The following is an 18,174-nucleotide window of genomic DNA, read 5'->3' as shown; positions in this document are numbered from 1 at the left end:
TCTCCCTTTGTTTGGTGATGTGTCCATCCACAGAGTGCAATCTCCGGTAAGGGTTTGATCCTTATTATTGAGATAGACTTCAGTTCTCCTGCTTCTGTTATGAGTTGAGGTGGAACAGAGATTCTAACCTTGTCAGTCTTTTTGGATTGTTCGGCTGGTTCCTCTCTTCTCTTCCTGCTTCCACCATACGTCTTGATTGTGCATGAGTCTGTTGTTTCTATACTAGCATTCACTGTTACTTCTGTTATGTCAATGTCATTATTCTTTTGTTGTTCTAAATTCAATTGTCTGTAAAGGAGATTCAAGAGCTGAAAAGTCAATTGTGGGGAAATCCCCATTTTCTTCAGCTTGCGGGACTTTTCCTCCTCTTTCTTCACCTGAGGCTCCCTCCTCAGGCCGGACTGGGCTTCCATCTGGAAGGGTGTCAATTTTAGGGAAGAGATGTTCTCATTCTGTTCCTTGTGAGGCCTCTGCTCCTCTTCTGGGTGCATTAGTYGGTGCACTTGTCGCATTTTGGCTTTCACTTGATTTGCTGTGTTTCTTGGCTCCTCCCTGGCGTCTCGATCGTTTCCGCTGCTCCTGCTCCCTCCGGGCTCCCTCCTGGTGAATCAGCAACCTCTGTGTCCTCATCTCTATATGGTTGTGTCCTTCTCTCTGTTGGGACTCAGGTGCAGTGGTTCAGATGGTACCACGTCTGGCTTCCTTTCACTTGGACGGCCGTTCTTGTTGCTTTGTCCACCTCATAGGGTCCTTCTCTCCTCGGTTGATCCCACTTCATCCGGAACACTCGCACGTAGACTAGATCTCCTGGTATCACTGGGAGAGGTCCTTCTGGTCCGCTTGGATCATCAGACGCGGAACCTCTCGTCCTGGTTCAGGTTTCTGTCTTCTTTCTGTGAGGCATTCAGACTTAGAGACTTATGGCCTCTGTTCTATGATTACACCATACATCCTCTTACTTCCATCACTCATCACACAACAAACTGACATTCCAGCTGAAGCTGGCGAACCCCTCTCCTTCTGGTTTCCTAAACATAAGACTTGGAAAACAACAGACAAAACATAACAGTATTGACAATGTTATGTGTTATGCATAAATATATTCATGAAAACTGAAATCTGAGACCATGACAATTCCCACTCTCTCTTCACCTGACTCTATGCCTCCAGGATACTTTTCTGCTGGACTCCACAAAAATAAAAGCCCTAAAAAGCTTCCTCATGCTTCCACCCAGTCTTCCCCTTTCGGCCCCAGGTTCTGAGAGGTGTTCCCAAATCATGTCATTTTTTACTTAGTTTCCCATCTGCTCAATTTTAACTGATAATCATGTGCATAACCTTAATCAACATTATCTCTTCTTGAAGTAATTCAACACTGTATATGCTTTCACATCAGTGCCTTTAACATGTTTGTTTAGAGTACAATACCCTAACATCTATTCTTTTTCACATGATGCATTAAAAAAATAAAACAAGTAGCCCTCAAACTCAACCCAGTATGTCTATAGTGGAATCTAGTCTTTCTCTCTCTCTCTCTCTCTCTCTCCTCTCTGGTTCCACGTCCTCTGTCATGGTGTTTCAAAGCTCACCCATTATTCAGCTGGACCTCACTTCTCGTGAGACTTATGCACCCACCAAAGAGAGACATGAAGATCTTTACCACTGCAGTGCTGTAAGAAGTATACCCTCAGCCTGGTGTATCTTGATGTACACTCAGTCTCCAGAATTCAGCCCAAGCCCTTCCATTTCTGGCTGTTTTTTCCTGAGGACATACACACTAACACATGGGTTATTTCCTGACAACAGACTTTCTCTTATAGCAAGATCACAAAATCTTAATTTTTAAATAACAGCCCTATATAAACATTCTGCCTCAAATACCTGGCTCCTGCACAAGAAATATTCATAACGATAGTCAAATGATGGTCCCTACAGCAACTGCTGTAAAATAACATGTAATCAGTCAAGTGTCTTCCAGTTGGAAGAATATCCAATCCTAACAAAACTAAGTCATACGTTTCTTAAACTTTTGCTCTAGTGTTAAATGCCACCACTTATTACTTTTACCATAATTAGGTATGTGAATTTGTTCTATTTACTTTAGAATTGTCCCTATATTTTACACAACCAGCTATCTTCCTTTTCTGTGAGTTATCTCCTATAAAAAATACATAGTTTCTAGAAATAACACCCCTTCACTACCATTACCTTCATTTATGAGCCCCCTCATATAAATCAAATCAAATCAAATCAATTTTATTTATATAGCCCTTCGTACATCAGCTATATCTCGAAGTGCTGTACAGACACCCAGCCTAAAACCCCAAACAGCTAGTAATGCAGGTGTAGAAGCACGGTGGCTAGGAAAAAACTCCCTAGAAAGGCCAAAACCTAGGAAGAAACCTAGAAGAGGAACCAGGCTATGAGGGGTGGCCAGCCTCTTCTGGCTGTGCCGGGTTGGAGATTATAACAGAACTACCAAGATGTTAAAAATGTTCATAAGTGACAAGCATGGTCAAATAATAATCATGAATAATTTTTCAGTTGGCTTTTCATAGCCGATCATCAAGAGTTGAAAAACAACAGGTCTGGGACAGGTGGGTTCCATAACCGCAGGCAGAACAGCTGAAACTGGAATAGCAGCAAGGCCCAGGCGGACTGGGGACAGCAAGGAGTCACCACGGCCGGTAGTCCCGACGTATGGTCCTAGGCTCAGGTCCTCCGAGAGAAAGAAAGAGAGAAGGAGAAAATTAGAGAGCGCCAAAGATTTTCAAAATGTTCATAAATGACAAGCATGGTCAAATAATAATCAGGAAATAAATCTCATGTTGGCTTTTCATAGCCGATCATTAAGAGTTGAAAACAGCAGGTCTGGACAGGTAGGGGTTCCGTAACCGCAGGCAGAACAGTTGAAAACTGGAATAGCAGCAAGGCCAGGCAGACTGGGGACAGAAAGGTGTCATCATGCCCGTAGTCCTGACGTATGGTCCTAGGGCTCAGGTTCTCAGAGAGAAAGAGAAGAGAGAGAGAATTAGAGAGAGCATACTTAAATTCACACAGGACACTGGATAAGACAGGGAGAAGTACTCCAGGTAACAACTGACCCTAGCCCCCCGAACAAACAGCTAGCTCGCATAAAATACTGGAGGCTGAGACAGGAGCGGTCAGGAGACACTGTGGCCCCATCCGAAGAAACCCCCGACAGGGCCAAACAGGAAGGATATAACCCACCCACTTTGCCAAAGCACAGCCCCCGCACCACTAGAGGAAAAATCCTCAACCCCAACTTACAATCCTGAGACAAGGCCGAGTATATAGCCCACAAAGTCTCCACCACAGCACAAACCAAGGGGGGGCGCCAACCCCAGACAGGAAGATCACGTCAGTAACTCAACCCACTCAAGTGACGCACCCCTCCTAGGGACGGCAATGAAAGAGCACCAGCAAGCCAGTGACTCACCCGTGTACAGGGTTAGAGGCAAGAGAATCCCATGGAAGAGAGGGGAACCGGCCTGGCAGAGACAGCAAGGGCGGTTCGTTGCTCCAGAGCCTTTCCGTCACCTTCACACCCTGGGCCAGAATACACTCAATCATATGACCTACTGAAGAGATAAGTCTTCAGTAAGAGCTTAAAGGTTGAGACCGAGTCTGCGTCTCTCACATGGGTAGGCAGACTGTTCCATAAAAATGAGAGATCTATAGGAGAAAGCCCTGCTCCCGCTGTTTGTTAGAAATTCTAGAGACAATTAGGAGGCCTGCGTCTTGTGACCGTGTGGACGTATTGGTATTGGTACGTATTGGTATAATCCCCAATGTAGTCACAGTTTTTTCTAACCCATAACAATGAGTCATACTCCTAATTCCTTCCATTGTTTGATACATACTTAAAACATTCTCAAATCAATTTGAATCAATTTATATCATCCCTCCTTAGGAACAATATATACAACCTTATGTTCCTCAAAACAAAAAAAATAAATTGGACCAAACAAGAAAAAGAGAAAAATGTATTATAATAACTGCACATTTGCAATAAATTACCACTATTTGTAACTGTAATTACCCTGGGAAACGTCCATCTGTTTCATTCTATGCCAATGTTATTGTTGGTCTCTTTCTTCTTCATCCTTGGGTATCATCTCACAACAGACTACCTTTTTATCAATTACTTAATATTATTACAATTATCATTACAATTACAATGACATTATAAAACAAAAGAAACAAAAAACCTTTAATCTAATATTCTGTAAGTTTTGTCCACACCCTGTCTCAGGATTAGTTTTCCAGAGCTTCCCTAGCCTATTAAATTTAAAACAGTTCTATATTCAAATCATAACTAAACCGTTCTTTTTAAAATACATTTTCCAACCCAATATTCAGGATAACAGTCCTTAGTGTTTACTTTAACTCAAATTTGACCTTATCTATTCAATACTTTTATTACCAGTAATATCTATTTTCCAAATAGCCCTTTTGTCTCCGTTTTTCTCTCATGAGTGGCCTGGTAATAAAAGGTCAGTACCCCAATTCCTTTAAGTTTTTCTTCTCCCAGCAAATATAATTTCAGCATGTCTATTTTTAGATACAGTTCATAGGTCATCAGACACAGTTGTCCCTCACTATTCAGTCGGTTAGGGTGGGTTGGGGCTCCACACACACTTGTTGTGGTGATATTCTCTCCCATGCCTTAAAGCATTCTGACGTCACCTTCCATGATAACTCCCTTATTCTACTGGTGATCTCTCAGACGAATTACAGATTATGTAGTTATCAACATAACCCTCGCAGAGACCCACACTCCAATAAAAACCCTTTGGAGTAACTTTCATCACTTTTTAACATATTTTCATTTTTATATGCAGAATGAACAAAGCACATTTGTGTATTTACCCAAAGACCATAACCCCAGGGAACTGATAATTTTACCTATGAACCCATGTTATATCAAAAAAATAAACCTAACTTAGTTAGGTTTGAATAACTTAGTCAATTTAAGATTACAACTCTTCATAATTTTCCCAGGGAAATAATAGATTTTCAAAGTAATTATACACTTTGAATAGAGTCTGGTGTTTCTTAATCATTTTATAATTAAATCCCACCTGTTCCAACAATTTCTAGTGAAGGTGATCAGTCTTTCACAGGAAATTCTTAGGATTCAGGGCATTTTGACACCATTAAAATGTTTCCACTCCCCTTTCTTTAGAAACAACTTAAATACAGTTTTCAAAAAAAATATCCATCCTTCTGCATACCCAATTTGAAACTGAATTGGAAAAAACCCTTCCAATAAATCTACTAACGCATATTCATTCCCGGTACATGGTGTACTTACTAGTGAACCATAGGCCAAGAACACAAAGTGACTGGCCTCACTTATCCGGAACTCCATTTTTTAGCCTTATCCAGATATTTTTATTTTTAAAGCGGCTGACTTTAACTAACTGCTCTCCCCAGGATCGCAGTCTCCAATGACATTTTGACCAGAGAAGATTAAACCCCTTTTATTCTGGAAAAGAAAGTGTACATATCGTTAATATTCACAATGTTACCTTTTAATCAGCAAACCAATAGTATTACTTATACATAGATTTTATTCTATAAGCGTCTTAACAGTTTCAGAGAATGACGGTATAGAATGTCTAACAATCAAAATCCCATTGGTACTCTACTAGAAGTTAGGTAAAACGTGATCTAATACCTTTTTCATCACATATAAACTGTAATCTTTATGAACCACTCATTGATCGATCAGAGTGTATACACCGCCAAGTGAAAATTCCATTCTTACTAACCTCAAACCGATTAGTTGTTTGTTATTTTGACAAGGATGCAAACTCTTGTATAGCGGCATTTCCTGCTACCGCACTAAGTTCCAGTGTCACCTTACACTCATTTTCCCCATACCCGATATCCCCATATCCAAAACAGGGAGCTATTTTCTTATTGGTTCTTAGATATTCTCCATAGCTCTGCTAATCACCCGCACGTCTGCGAGGACGAGCGGAACCATATTTGTACTTCATCGTAATGCATTTTCTGATGATAGAAGGTTGACATCAGAACGCCTGCAAATCGAGCTTCACATTATCGTCCCATGCGACTGTTCCAATTACCAATTGCCTCCCTTATTCTATCTATCCTGTTTACCGGGTAATGGCGTCCTCCATTATCCAGTTTTTTCATATTCAATCCGAATTCGGTAGAATTAATGTGCGCTTCTTTCAGTGACTCCATGGCTTTTTAAAATCCTCATCTCTCTATGCTAGGGAGAAACAGTCATTTTGTTTTCATGCCACTATTTATTTATATATTTTTCCTAAATACTCCCATCGTATTATACACCTTTTATTTACTATTTCTCCAAGATAGAGCTAATCCCCTTTCCCAGATAATAATTCATTTGTCACATCACTCAATTTCTCCTATCAAAGCCTACTCTATAATGTCTGTACTATATTTCTGAATACTACAGATGACTTAATGTCTTATTCTAGTACAGTACTTCAAATATCACTGTGTTTTTCCCTTTACAGATATCATTACTATTCATTTTATTAGTTTGCTTATTCTATCACTTTAACTTTATTCAGTGTATTAAATCCAATTTAATACATTTTTCCTTATAATTTAGCTATTTATAATGTCTACACTGTCTTATCTCTTTATTTATCCGCTTGCTATATTGTCTTTTAGCCTATTTTACTGTTTAATTCCTGATTCACGGTTTTAGTGAAATAAGCCTCTCCTATTCTGATCTCAGTATCTTTTACACCCCTTTCTGTCCTTCAGGCTATTTTTAGACCGCAGTCTCTGTTGGCACAGAGTGGCTGGTGCCTTCTTTTTTTTATTTTATCTGTGTTCTAGACTTCTGTTATGGTGTTTCTAGTGTATTTTTGTCATTCTAGAAGCCTGGATATATTTTAACCTCATAGTACAATATTTATTTTAACCTCATAGTATAATTTCAGTTTATTTTTAACTTTCTTTCCGTTTATATACTATTCGTGCCTCGTTTAATACCTCTTTAACACCTATTGTATTTTTACAATGGTCTTTTAACACATTATCACGTCAATTTTTATCCTTATTTATAACTTATTTTGCCCAATATTTTTCGATTTTGTTCCTCTTCCCAGTGAGAGTTAAATGCACTCTCCTTCTCAAATTACACTCAGTTAACTGTCAGAGAGGCTTGCGCATTCCTCTTCCTACCAGTTGGTCACAGACACACACACACACACACACACACACACACACACACACACACACACTATTTTCCTATTTTTTCCTAATCTGCTCATTCATCACAAAGAATTGTCATTCATTCGTTTTACCTAAAACGACCCATAGTCTTCCTTATTTGACTTAATCCACTTCCTCAACATAAGCCTGGAATTATACTTATAGGATTTTTACGATATGACGAGACTACTACCTAATCGGGCCAGCCTGTCTTCATACCCTATTCACCCACCTAATACTGATCTCTATTCTACACTGCTCAAAAAAATAAAGGGAACACTTAAACAACACAATGTAACTCCAAGTCAATCACCACTATGCTGGGTGAAATCAAACTGTCACTTGAGGGTGCAACACTGAATTGACAATAAATTTCACATGCTGTTGTGCAAATGGAATAGACAAACAGGTGGAAATTATAGGCAATTAGCAAGACACCCCCAATAAAGGAGTGGTTCTGCAGGTGGTGACCACAGACCACTTCTCAGTTCCTATGCTTGCCTGGCTTGATGTTTTGGTCACTTTTGAATGCTGGCGGTGCTTTCACTCTAGTGGTAGCATGAGAACGGAGTCTACAACCCACACAAGTGGCTCCAGGGAGTGCAGCTCATCCAGGATGGCACACAATGCGAGATGTGGAAGAAGGTTTGGCTGTGTCTGTCAGCGTAGTGTCCAGAGCATGGAGGCGCTACCAGGAGACAGGCCAGTACATCAGGAGACGTGGAGGAGGCCGTAGGAGGGCAAACCCAGCAGCAGGAGCCGCTACGGTCCGCCCTTTGTGCACAGGAGGAGCAGGAAGAGCACTGCCAGAGCCCTGCAAAATGACTCCAGCAGGCCACAAATGTGCATAGTGGTCTGCTCAAACGGTCAGAAAACAGACTCCATGAGGGTGTATGAGGGCCCGACGTCCACAAGGTGGGGTTGTGCTTACAGCCAAACCGGACAGGACGTTTGGCATTTGCCATAGAAACACCAAGATTGGCAAATTCGCGCACTGGCGCCCTGTGCCTTCACAGATGAAAGCAGGTTCACACTGAGCACGTGACAGACGTGACAGACGTGACAGGAGTCTGGAGACGCCATGGAGAACGTTCTGCTGACTGCAACATCCTCGCAGCATGACCGGTTTGGCGGTGGGTCAGTCATGGTGTGGGTGGCATTTCTTTGTGGGGCGCACAGCCCTCCATGTGCTCGCCAAGAGGTAGCCTGACTGCCATTAGGTACGTGAGATGAGATCCTCAGACCCCTTGTGAGACCATATGCTGACACATGCACATTTGTGGCCTGCTGGAGGTCATTTTGCAGGCTCTGGCAGTGCTCCTCCTTGCACAAAGGCGGAGGTGAGCGGTCCTGCTGCTGGGTTGTTGCCTCCTACGGCCTCCTCCACGTCCTCTGATGTACTGGCCTGGTCTCCTGGTAGCGCTCCATGCTCTGGACACTACGCTGACAGACACAGAAAACGCTTCTTGCCGAACAGCTCGCATTGATGTGCCATCCTGGATGAAGCTGCACTACCTGAGCCACTTTGTGTGGGTTGTAGACTCCGTCTCATGCTACTACTAGAGTGAAAGCACCGCAGACATTCAAAAGTGACCAAAAATCAGCCAGGAAGCAATAGGAACTGAGAAGTGGTCCTGTGGTCACCAACCTGCAGAACCACTCCTTTATTGGGGGTGTCTTGCTAATTGCGCTAATAATTCCACTGTTGTCTATTCCATTTGCACAACAGCATGTGAATTTATTGTCAATCAGTGTTGCTTCCTAAGTGGATCAGTTTGATTTCACAGAAGTGTGATTGACTTGGAGTTACATTGTGTTGTTAGAGTGTTCCTTTAATTTTTTTGAGCAGTGTATATTTAGAGCAATATCGTGGCGTGACCTACCGATTTACAAACCCCCGTTTAGCTAGACGAAGGCGTTTGTTATCCGCAGGATTTCCTTTGCAGTTGAACCCGCGCACAATCAGGCCAGCGTTCTTCCACGTTCCTATAAATATTCACCCACAGACCCTCCTGCCGTGAATATCCCACACAAGCAGACGCCTTTCTAATTTTATTGTTTTAAAGGGCGGTATCTGTGGCTTCCGCTAATACTTCTATTTATGCAGTTCTGCTATTCTTTTTAGAGGCGCTATTCATAAGTAACCTGTCAAGCTTTCCTTCTACTAATTTTATCGAAGAGGTATTACAGGATATTTTCTGCTATCTACTCTGTTTTGACCGTATGGGCAGACAGTCACAGTCACATACTCACTTAGTCCCGACACCTGTACATACATTTATTATTTAATACAATTCCCCCAAATCAACATACATGCAAATTCATTGAATTCAAAAGTTCTTTAGTATTTACTGGTTCTTTTTAGGAAATTTGAAAGAGAGACTTACGTGGCGCCCTTCCCGCTGAGACAGGATCTCTGAAGCAATCCATACAAACATTTCAACTACGTAAGAACAAGCCTACCTTTTTATAGTTGTGGCCACATTGTGTTGCAAGATTGTCCAAAGAAACTATCACCAGCCCGGAACGCCATTCCGCAGTCCCGTGTCCCTCTGGCAAAGCTCGCCAAATATGGTTGTGGGATAATCGGTTCAAAATATAACACTTACAAGAACTTGTGAAATCAATATAGACTTTTTAATACAATGTATCACAAGCCGGGATGATCCGCGGATCACACACCTTCCCAGAGCACTGGCTCTGTCTTTATACACACACACACATGAGATCATTACATACTTTAATTAAATTACTTCTCCTAGGTCATCTGCCACTATTATCCTTCATTTCAGGCTTCCTGCTTGTTTACGCCCAATAACGCCTGTATCCGCTCTTGATTAGATTATAATGGTGGCAGGACCCTCTTGTCTCCTAAAATTAATATATGTCTATCTTACCCTAATTTAGGCACTTATGGCCTTTACCCTAAATTAATGGGATGGCCATTTGACACATTACCCAGCTTGGCTTGGGGATGGCCATTTGACACGTTACCCAGCTTGGCTTGGGGATGGCCATTTGACATGTTACCCAGCTTGGCTTGGGGATGGCCATTTGACAGGTTACCCAGCTTGGCTTAGGGATGGCCATTTGACATGTTACCCAGCTTGGCTTAGGGATGGCCATTTGACAGATTACCCAGCTTGGCTTGGGGATGGTGTAGGAATTATTGTTACATATAGAGGCAGATATCACACTATTAAGCAATAGACAGGTGTACATTAGAATATAGGAGGAAACCAAATATTAGCAGACATGAGTGAGTGCATTTGCCATTCTGGTAAATACAGGAAACCAAAGATTAGCAGATAGCCAAAGCCATACGTGCTTTAAAGTGCATTTATGGAAAGAGCAGGACACCATTATGAAGATTAAATAGAGAGGAAAGGCCATAAGTGCTTAGAAACCTCTTAAGGATCTCTACAGATCGGTGTCCCACCCACGGGACGGTTGAGCTAATGTGCGCTAATGCGATTAGCATGAAGTTGTAAGTAACAAGAACATTTCCCAGGACATAGACATATATGATATTGGCAGAAAGCTTACATTCTTGTTAATCTAACTACACTGTCCAATTTACAGTAGCTATTACAGTGAAAGAATACCACGCTATTGTTTGAGGTTTTCACAGTTATGAACTTGAAAATAATACATTATGGCCTTTCTTCTGCATTTCAAAGATGATGGTATAAAAAAAATACAAAAAACGGTTGTTTTTTATTTTTATTATCATTTACCAGATCGAATGTGTTATATTCTCCTACATTAATTTCACATTTACACAAACTTAAAAGTGTTTCCTTTCAAAAGGTATCAATAATATGTATATCCTTGCTTCAGGTCCTGAGCTACAGGCAGTTAGGCAAAAATTGAAAGAAATGGGCGGCTCCTTAAGAGTTAACTGTTGAAATGAAAGATCCCAGAATATTTCCATACGCACAAAAAGCTTAATTATCTCAAATGTTGGGAACACATTTGTTTATATCCCTGTTAGTGAGCATTTCTCCTTTAACAAGATAATCCATCCACCTGACAGGTGTGGCATATCAAGAAGCTAATTAAACAGCATGATCACTACACAGGTGCACCTTGTGCTGGGGACAATAAAAGGCCACTCTAAAATGTGCAGTTTTGTCATACAACACAATGCCACAGAAGTTTTGAGGGAGCGTGCAATTGGCATGCTGACTACAAGAATGTCCACTAGAGCTGTTGCCAGAGAATTCAATGTTAATTTTTCTACCATAAGCCGCCTCCAACGTCATTTCAGAGAATTTGGCAGTACGTCTAACCGGCATCACAACCGCAGACCATGTGTAACCACGCCAGCCCAGGACCTCCACATTCGGCTTCTTCATCTCCGGGATTGTCTGAGACCAGCCCCCCGTACAGCTGTTGAAACTGAGGAGTATTTCTGTCTGTAATCAAGCCCTTTTGTGGGAGAACTAATTCTCATTGGTTAGACCTGGCTCCCCAGTGGGTGGGCCTATGCCCTCCCAGGCCCACCTATTGCTGCGCCCCTGCCCAGCCATGTGAAATCCATAGATTAGGGCCTAATGAATGTATTTTAATTGACTCATTTCCTTCTATGAACTGTAACTCAGTAAAATATTTGAAATTGTTGCATGTTGCGTTTATTATTGTTCAATGTATAATGTATATATATATATATATATATATATATATATATATATATATATATATATATATTCCAAAGTTTGACATTGCCCAATCTATATATATATATATATCTTTTTTTTTAACATTTATTTTGTTTTTGTGTGTTTTGTTTTGTTACGTTTTACTGCACTGACTGTTGGATCTTGAACGTAAGCATTTCGCTGCACCTGCGATAACATCCGCTAAATATGTGTACATGACAAAGACCATTTGATTTGATTGATGTGCTTGTTTTCATTACATAAATGCTCAGAGTTCACAAAAGTGACGTTATATAGTCTCATAGAACACAACGTATCCGATCTCCTAAACCTGTGTTTACCACAGACCTTATTTTCCGTGTTGATCCAAAAACTCTACAAAAAAAACCCGATTCATTTCACCATAGGCTTTGTCCAACGAACCATGGCGGAGTTAGTGCAACAAAAAGAGGCCACATTAATATTTGTCTCTGTTGGCGTCTTTCAGCGATGCATTCAGGTCGCCCGACCGTTTGCTACGTTGTGGAACGGTTTGTGCTGAACGACAGGGTTTGCCAAAACGTTATTGTACGTTCTTGAACAGACTTTGAGATACGTTTGCTCCGTTATTGGGTGTGCCGGTGTGACTTTAATTAATGATGATGTATTTAAAAGGAGCTGTGCATTTTTAACACACAACCCAACCCTTCCTCCTTGTTCCAACTGGTCGTTCAGTACAGTACGTTTTTGTTCGATTGAACGTTGTATTACGTTTGTATGTACTGAACGCAGCCCAGTCGATGCTGCAGTGTGACGTACTATAGTGGACGGGACGCTTCTTCAAGAACAACAACAGTTAGTAAACACCTTGTTAGCGTATTGAAGCCCTTCAGACCGTTTCAGTGTCTATTTGCCACTGTGTTTTGAACACACTTCTGTCGTATCTACTAGTTACCCATTTAATGTAATATTTACGTTGTTAGTCATCTATTAGACTAGCCCTAAGCTAATGCTAATTAGCTAGCTAACATCCCCGACCATGAGCTCACTAAGCTACTCTCCTCCTGCTGAAGAAGAGGTCTGCTGGACAGAGAAGAAGCTCTTTGGTTGAACGTTGTTGTGAAAGAAGAGAAGATACGTTCAGAGTGAAAGAGGAGGAGGATGTTGCAGTTTTTGGATTGAAGGAGTTGGAGATCTGTTTAACCAGTAAGTACCGTCTCTGCAGTCGTTGAACCATATGCAGTAAAGGCGTTTAACACTTTAATGTTGTTCTGTAGGAATGGCTGAAGTTTTTGTTTGTTCCAGTTTTTGGATTGAAGGAGGAAGAAGAAGAGGAGACTGAAGATCTGATTAACACCAGTAAGTACAGTCTTAAACAGAACGTTAACAATGGTCAATGCATCCAGTCTAGAGGCGAAAGAAACACCTGTTTAGGAGAGGTGCTGGCTAGCGGAGTAGAACACCTGTTTGGAGAGGTGCTGGCTAGCGGAGTAGAAACCTGTTTAGGAGAGGTGCTGGCTAGCGGAGTAGAACACCTGTTTAGGAGAGGTGCTGGCTAGCGGAGTGAACACCTGTTTAGGAGAGGTGCTGGCTAGCGGAGTAGAACACCTGTTTAGGAGAGGTGCTGGCTAGCGGAGTAGAACACCTGTTTAGGAGAGGTGCTGGCTGGCGGGTAGAAACCTGTTTAGGAGAGGTGCTGGCTAGCGGAGTAGAACACCTGTTTAGGAGAGGTGCTGGCTAGCGGAGTAGAACACCTGTTTAGGAGAGGTGCTGGTGGCGGAGTAGAACACTGTTTAGGAGAGGTGCTGGCTAGTAGAGTAGAACACCTGTTTAGGAGAGGTGCTGGCTAGTAGAGTAGAACACCTGTTTAGGAGAGGTGTGGCTAGCGGAGTAGAACACCTGTTTAGGAGAGGTGCTGGCTAGCGGAGTAGAATCAAATTTATTTATATAGCCCTTCTTACATCAGCTGATATCTCAAAGTACTGTACAGAAACCCAGCCTAAAACCCAAACAGCAAGCAATGCAGGTGTGAAGCACGGTGGCTAGGAAAAACTCCCTGGAAAGGCCAAAACCTAGGAAGAAACCTAGAGAGGAACCAGGCTATGAGGGGTGGCAGTCCTCTTCTGGCTGTGCCGGGTGGAGATTATAACAGAACATGGCCAAGATGTTCAAATGTTCAAAATTACCAGCATGGTCAAATAATAATAATCACAGTGGTTGTCGAGGGTGCAACAGGTCAGCACCTCAGAAGTAAATGTCAGTAGGCTTTTCATAGCCGATCATTGAGAGTATATCTACCGCTCCTGCTGTCTCTAGAGAGTTGAAAACAGCAGGTCTGGGACAGGTAGCACGTCCGGTGAACACCTGTATAGGAGAGGTGCTGGCTAGCGGAGTAGGATCATTCGAGGAGCTAGCCATCGTTCACACATACAATAGCCTGCTAATACCTTAGCTAGCTTTTAACCACATGTTGAATTCAGAATGTTGATATCATCCTAAAAAGTACAATTACATCTTAACAATACCATCCACTTATGAGTAACCTCTAAATATAGAACATTATTCACGAACAAAACACTGTGTATGACTTTGTGCTTAAAATAATCAAACTTTTCTGAAGGTGACAGATAAAGCGTACCTTGTAACTGGAGATTCCTTCAAAACGATTGCCTACAGTTACCGTGTAGGGCACTGCAAGGTTGGGTGACCAGGGTCATCTGGGACTGCCTTCTGGAGGAATTCAGGTGTGTGAAGGCTACCTGTGTCCTGCGTAACTTCATGAGGATGGACACGAGGACGAGGAGGGGATCTGCAGCTTGCCGCCGTGTCCCAGAGGAGAAGTCTGCTGCTCTGCAGGATGTTTCAAGGATGGGGTCCAACAACGCAGCAAGAGAGGCAATCCGTGTGCAGGAGATCTTCACCTCCTACTTCTTCAAAGAGGGTGCTGTTCCCTGGCAACACCATAGACTACACTATGCACAACCAAAGGCTCTTTTAAGAGCCATTCACATTGCAATAGGAGTATTCCTCCATTTACTTAGCTATGTCAACTGCAGTTATTCAATTCATAGTTTCTCTCCCTTTGATTTCTACTTCTCAGGTGAGGGTGCTGTTTAGGTAAGGGTGTGATGTCTGTGAAAAAAAAACCAGGCTATTTTAAATCACCCATATTGAAGAAATGTAGAGCAATTAGCAAGCACCCTATAACACACACCTACACACTCATGTATCAATCTGATTGATGGATTGTGTTGTGCAGTAAGCAGGTTCAGGTGTATAACTGTGGCTCATTCCACCTTCAAAGAATAGGCAAGAGGGCCAACCATGGAGAATAKTAAGACACTTCATTATTTCTATGACTACGCTATATTGTTTGTCTTTGTGTGTCCGTTCATGTTTTTCAGCATAAAGTACTCTGCAGCCACTTAGTGTGGTGTGGACACCAGGTGAGGCCACACACAGATTCCTGTCACTTTAACAACCTTATTTTCTCAATAAGTCTCTCCTTCACTTCATCCCTCTCTCCCCTTCTCCCTAAATCCTCTAGGTTATATCAGCTGTGTCGGTGAACCCCTCCTGCATCTGAACTGGCTACATAGAGGGCACAGCATGATCAGAGGTGAGAGGTCACTTGGTCAGGAATTATTATTAAAGAGATGCTTTACATTGAAATACAGATAGATGTAGTAGTCCCAGAGTTAATGATCCCAGGTCAGTTTATATTATACAGGAAGTATTATTAAAGAGATGCTTTACATTGAAATACAGATAGATGCAGTAGTCCCAGAGTTAATGATCCAAGGTCAGTTTTGCATTTCACCAGGAGGAGAGCATGCTTGGCGGGGTCAGGTCTGGTGGTCTGGCAAATCAAAATTTATTGGTCAATGGTTAGCGATGTTAATGGTCACCCTACACAATGGTTAGCGGATGTTAATGGTCCACATACACATGGTTAGCGGCTGTTATTGGTCACATACACATGGTTGCGGATGTTAGGTCACATACACATGGTTAGCGATGTTTAATGTGTCACATACACATGGTTGCGATGTTAATGGTCACATACACATGGTTAGCGGATGTTAATGGGTCACATCACATGGTTTAGCGAATGTTAATGGTCACATACCACCATGGGTTAAGCGGATGTTTAATGGTCACATACACATGGTTAGCGGATGTTAATGGTCACCATTACACATGGTTAGCGGATGTTAATGGTCACATACACATGGTTAATGGTCAGATACACATGGTTAGCGGATGTTATTGGTCACGATACACAGGTTAGCGGCTGTTATTGGTCCATACACATGGTTAGCGGATGGTTTATGGTCACATACACATGGTTAGCGGGAGTTAATGGTCACATACACATGGTTAATGGTCACATACAACATGGTTAGCGGAATGTTAATGGGTCACATACACATGGTTAAGGTCACCATACAATGGTTAGCGGATGTTATGGTCACAACACATGGTTAGCCGATATGTTAATGGTCACATACCACATGGTTAGCATATGTTAATGGTCAACATACACATGGTTAGGCACGATGTTAATGGTCAACAACACATGGTTTAGCAGATGTTTATTTGTCACATAACATGGTGTAGCAGATGTTAATGCGAGTGTAGCGAATGCTTGTGCTTTCCTAGTTTCCGACAATGCAGTAATATCTAAAAGTAATCTAACAAATCACAACAACTAACTTATACACACAAATTGTAAGGGCATGAATAAGAATATGTTACATATAAATACATGGACTGAGCGATGGCCGTGCGTCCAATAGGCAGATGCAGTATATGGTATAGGCGAGGGGGGGGGGGGGGGGGGGGTTGGGGAAATACTAAACCTTTTAGAAAACTTAAAATAACTTTACCTTTTGTACTTTAACTAATATACTTTAACTTTACTTGTTCGTATATACATATGAGTATATCATATACTGTATATATGAGAGTAATGTAGGATTGTGAACATTTTAAAGCTTGGGCGTTATTTATAAGTGACAGAGATAAATTTTTATTAAGTCCTTTATTAACAGTGGCTGGAGTTGAAGTCAGTAATGGTTGGCAGCGGCCGCTAAATGTTAGTGATGGCTGTTTACAGTCTGATTGCCTTGAATAGAAGCTATTTTTCAGTTCTCGGTCCCAGCTTTGATGCATCTGTACTTGACTCGCCTTCTGGATGACTAGCGGTGTGAACAGGCAGTGGCTGGGTGGTTGTTGTCCTTGAATGATCTTTTTGGCCTTCCTGTGACATCGGAGTGGTGTAGGTGTCCCGGAGGGCAGGTAGTTTGCCACCGGTGATGCGTGTGCAGACGGACCACCCTCTGGAGGGTCTTGGCGGTTGGTGGCGGTGCAGTTCGCCTATACCAGGCGTGATACGCCCGACAGGATGCCTCTCTTGTAGTCAATGAACAGCATTCCTTTCATAGGCATTCCTCTTGTAGGGTGAGATTGTGCAGTGCGATGGCGATTGCATCGTCAGTGACCTATTGGGGCGGTAAGCATTGAAGTGGGTCTAGGGTATCGGGTAGGGTGGAGGTGTCATTCCTTGAACTAGTCCTCTCAACAGCCTTCATGATGACAGAAGTGAGTGAACAGGCGATTAGTCATTAGTCTTAGCCTTTCTGAACAGGAAATAATGGTGGCCATCTTGAAGCATGTGGGGACAGCAGCCTGGGATAGGCGATTGATGGAATATGTCCGTAACACACCGCAGCAGCTGGTCTATGAATGCTCTGAAGACGCGTCGATAGGGATGCTGTCTGGGCGGGTAGCCCTGCGAGGTTACCTACGTTTAAATATTTAAACTCAACAGTCGGCCACAGGAGAAGGAGAGCCCATAGTCTATTGGTCAGCGGGCCGTTGTCGGTGGCACTGTATTGTCCTCAAAGCGATAAAGAAAGTTGTTTAATTTCTTTCTAATGCATACACGGAAGTTAGAGTGATCCAGAATGCTAGCAGCTCGAGTCTGCAGTTGAAATGCTGATAGAATCTAGGCAGGCTTGTTCTCCAGGTTTCCCAGCTACAATAAATGCAACCTCGGGATGTATGGTTTCCAGTTTTACATAGAGTCCAGTGAAGTTCTTTCATGGTGACGAGTATCTGCTTGGGGGGGGGGGTAATCTATATATATGTGACTATAATCGAAGAGAATTCTCTTGGAAGATAATGCGGTCGCATTTGATTGTAAGGAATTCTAGGTCAGGTGACAAAGACTTGAGTTTTGTATGTTGTTATTACACCACGAGTTGTTAATCATAAGCGCATA

At 42.2% G+C, this 18,174-nt stretch overlaps 1 protein-coding gene and 2 long non-coding RNA genes across 18 annotated transcripts in view; 2 read left to right on the top strand and 1 right to left on the bottom strand.

Annotated features, from left to right (window-relative positions):
- Nucleotides 1–18,174, bottom strand: part of LOC112081310 (zinc finger protein 180-like) — a 175,522-nt gene that overhangs the window by 68,040 nt on the left and 89,308 nt on the right. The window lies entirely within an intron of this gene.
- The window catches only part of LOC139029333 (uncharacterized), a 60,724-nt gene that overhangs the window by 10,116 nt on the left and 32,434 nt on the right, over nucleotides 1–18,174 (top strand). The window lies entirely within an intron of this gene.
- Nucleotides 12,697–14,893, top strand: LOC139029331 (uncharacterized). 4 transcript variants are annotated; one of them, XR_011481633.1, is made up of 3 exons: nucleotides 12,697–13,094; nucleotides 13,194–13,247; nucleotides 14,565–14,893. It is a non-coding gene; the product is annotated as an uncharacterized lncRNA (long non-coding RNA). The 4 variants fall into 4 exon arrangements; XR_011481634.1 differs by having other exon boundaries at nucleotides 14,509–14,893; XR_011481635.1 differs by having other exon boundaries at nucleotides 12,711–13,094; nucleotides 13,166–13,247.

Source organism: Salvelinus sp. IW2-2015, linkage group LG19, assembly GCF_002910315.2.
Source record: "Salvelinus sp. IW2-2015 linkage group LG19, ASM291031v2, whole genome shotgun sequence".
NCBI classification, from domain to species: domain Eukaryota; kingdom Metazoa; phylum Chordata; class Actinopteri; order Salmoniformes; family Salmonidae; genus Salvelinus; species Salvelinus sp. IW2-2015.
The sequence above is the reverse complement of the archived record's forward strand: the minus strand, read 5'-3'. Positions and strand labels throughout refer to the sequence as shown.